At 48.5% G+C, this 3,054-nt stretch overlaps 1 protein-coding gene across 4 annotated transcripts in view; it reads right to left on the reverse strand.

Annotated features, from left to right (window-relative positions):
• USP53 (ubiquitin specific peptidase 53) overlaps nt 1-2,739 on the reverse strand; it is a 39,143-nt gene extending 36,404 nt beyond the window's left edge. For 2 of the 4 annotated variants that reach the window (XM_054823881.1, XM_054823878.1), the window contains exon 1: nt 2,553-2,739. The gene's annotated coding sequence lies outside the window, so the exon portion shown is untranslated. Of the gene's footprint in view, nt 1-1,649; nt 1,827-1,893; nt 2,099-2,552 lie in introns of those variants that run through there. The other 2 variants (XM_054823879.1, XM_054823880.1) reach the window with 2 other exon arrangements.
• Between the last annotated feature and the right edge of the window lie 315 nt (nt 2,740-3,054).

Genomic DNA, 3,054 nt, shown 5'->3' on the forward strand with positions numbered 1-3,054 from the left:
TCTGGGTTGTTACAACTAGGAACTAACTACAATGGGAACATTGAGTAAAGATCTTAAAGAATACAAATTCCGAATCCATGACATGGGCCAGCATTTACAGTGAATCATCGTGCACAGAAAAGTCTTAGACCAATGAATTCTGGTGGAGAATAAGGATAGAAGCAGCAGGAAAGAGAAGGCAGCAAAAAGTCTCAGTTATAAAAAGTCTGGAACCCAAATGCCCTAAAGGAGCAAGCTACAATTTAGTTTTGTCATATGAGCATTTCTTCCTACTGATTTAAAATATCAGTATATATTAAGTACAAGACCTGTCAAGAAGATCTGAAACCAGTCTGAATGTGAAGAAATCTCAGGAGTACTGTTCCTGATTTTCCTCACTGACAACTCACAAACACTGTAAGGCATATTATTAAACAAAACTACAGAGAAGACAACTTTTGTTCTCCATCTTCCTACTCCTACATGTTCAACCATGTACTCTTTCCTGAATCTCAGTAAGATAGAAAGTATCTTTACAACAATACTTCTCACACTGTCCTTTTTATCCCAGATTAACTGCCTGTCCAAACTGTAACCTTGCCTTTCAGTTTTCTGTGTAGATATTTGATCATTAACAGAAGTGCAAAACACCAAGTTCTGTTCTTACCCAAAAAACCTTCTGATTTCTTAAGTTACCAGGAGAATCTACATAACTGAGTTACAAGGAATGGTAATATGAGCATCACCTTTAAGTGCACACATATTTTATAGGCGCGACAAAAAAAAGAACGTTCTGAATCTTTACACTTCATATATTTCTTCACGGACAAATCTGTATAAACCTCTCTACAAACGTTTCACTCAGTCCACACATCTAAAACTCTGATCCAGCCCATCTCCCTGTTACAGCCTCAACCCATCATGATTTAACCTGGCCCTGACAAACTCCAACTTGTTTCTGCTTAAACCACGAGGATGTTTTTTAAGAACTCTTTGAATGGGTTTCATTCCCATCACTATGTCCCTCAAGTGACTAAACTGTTTTACTCTATCAAGAGGCATTAACCAAGGAAAAATGACAAAGCATTGCTACTGAGATCTTGGAAAGCAATGCAACTGAAGTACATGATAGTGCTAATACCCTGACCCTGAAGTCCTATGGGTCTCACACCCAAACAATGCTCACTGTACGACTGGAAGAGATTCTGCACTATCAAGTTTTGATATGAAAGTCAAGTGCATATTTTAGGTGTTTTTATTGTCAACATCCTACTGGTCCAGGATAATAACTTTTTACGCAAGAAATTTAATACTAAAAAACCACAACAGTAAATACATCTTTCTTTAAAACAACTTGTTAGTAGAAGAAAGGATTACCTATAATTTGATAAGGCTAATTTATATTCAGATTATAACACTATTTTGATACCTAAAATCACTCTTTCATTCTACAGGACCAGGAGAGTTAACAATAAAGTCAGTCAGGGGAATTTCCAGTGCCTTGAGGGGTAAAGGCATACTGCATCATCAACTAGGCACAATACTATTCATGTGATTAAGTTTTTGCTCTTAAAATAATCATAGTGTCTTCAAAGTTAAGCAAGAGGGGATTTTTTTTTTCGCATGTGCAAAATAAAGCATAAGTAGAGATACGTAAAACCCACACTTACTTTGGGAAAGGAAAAAAAATACGTATTGACAGAACAAGGCACATTTCCTCTGAAAAGCTGATTTTAAAGTATTTGCATTGAAAATCAAAGTAAGGGATAAACTTAAACTCGGAACAGATGCTAAGCAGACAATTTGCATACATCTACCTACATGCCTCTGAAACCCTCTATCTGTACGAAGACAACAAATAACACAGCCTCCAAATACTGTAAACTGATTAAATTTCAAACAGCTCCATACTACCTGTACTGGCATTTCCTGTTCCGAGCAGTCTTTGAAAACACTCCAGAAAAACTCGCTGACGGGCATGTGACTACCACGTTAAACATTAACTTTACGTTCTAGCTCTTACGGAGCCAACACAGGAGCTCGCACCGTCTCGACACGAAAACCATACCCGTCTCAGAGGCAGCCCACCCCACCGCTTACACAACTTGCGGGGACAGCGCTAGCAGCTCGTCCCGCGAGCTGTTTTTCACCCTCACCCACGCCGTCCTCGGGAGGGATTTAATCCCGGCGCCGCCCACTACGGCGGCACATCCAGGCGGGCGCCCTTCCGCGGGTGGGCGCCGCTCCCCGGGCAGGGGCCGGTGGCGCCCCAGGCCGGCCGCTCCCCGGGCTCAGCGCGGGAGATGACGGTTACCACCCCAACGGCCGAGGGCGCGGCCGCCCCTCGTCTGACGCGACCCTCACCGTCAGGTGAACGGCCCGCGGTGGATCCCGGCGCCCAGCCGCTGCCGCCCAGCACACCGCGCCTTGTCCCGCGGGGCAGGAGAGGCGGACACCGCTCCTCACTCCCCAGCTCAGGACCGCGGCTGCCTCCGCCGCCGAGGTCCTTGCCTGGCTTCCCACCCCACCAGGGACACAACCCTCCCCGACCGCCGCCAGTACCCCCAACTCACCTCCCGTCCCTGGCGGGTCCCGCACGCAGCTCCTCTCTCGCCCCCTCCCGGCGGCGACTCCGGGCGCCGTCCCGCCCTCACAGCAACTTTTGCTTCCCCCCGCCCCTCTTCCTCCTCTTCCCGACTCTCGCGCTCCGGGGCGGTACGAGCACGCGCGCTCCTCCTTTCTTTTCCTTTCCTCTACCCTCCGCCCGCTCCCGCTCAGCGGCGCGCCTGCGCAATAGGGCGGTGGGAAGCGAAGGCGGGGCGCGTGCGCGTGTATTCCCGGCGGTGGCCCGGATCTTCCCGAGCGTGCCCGACGCCAGGAAACGGGAGGGGAAAGCTGAGGGAGGACAGCTGGAGAGGGAAAAATGCTGGGAGACGATTGGATGGACCAGGCCAATCACGGCGCCACCGCCTCCCGCTCTGGCCGGAAAAAGCGGCGTGGCTGGCCCAGGTGGTGTGTGTTAGCGTTGCGCATGCGCAATGGACGCGCGGGAGGGCTTTTTCCCCTCCCGACGGC

This window comes from Grus americana, chromosome 4 (genome assembly GCF_028858705.1).
Source record: "Grus americana isolate bGruAme1 chromosome 4, bGruAme1.mat, whole genome shotgun sequence".
NCBI lineage: Eukaryota > Metazoa > Chordata > Aves > Gruiformes > Gruidae > Grus > Grus americana.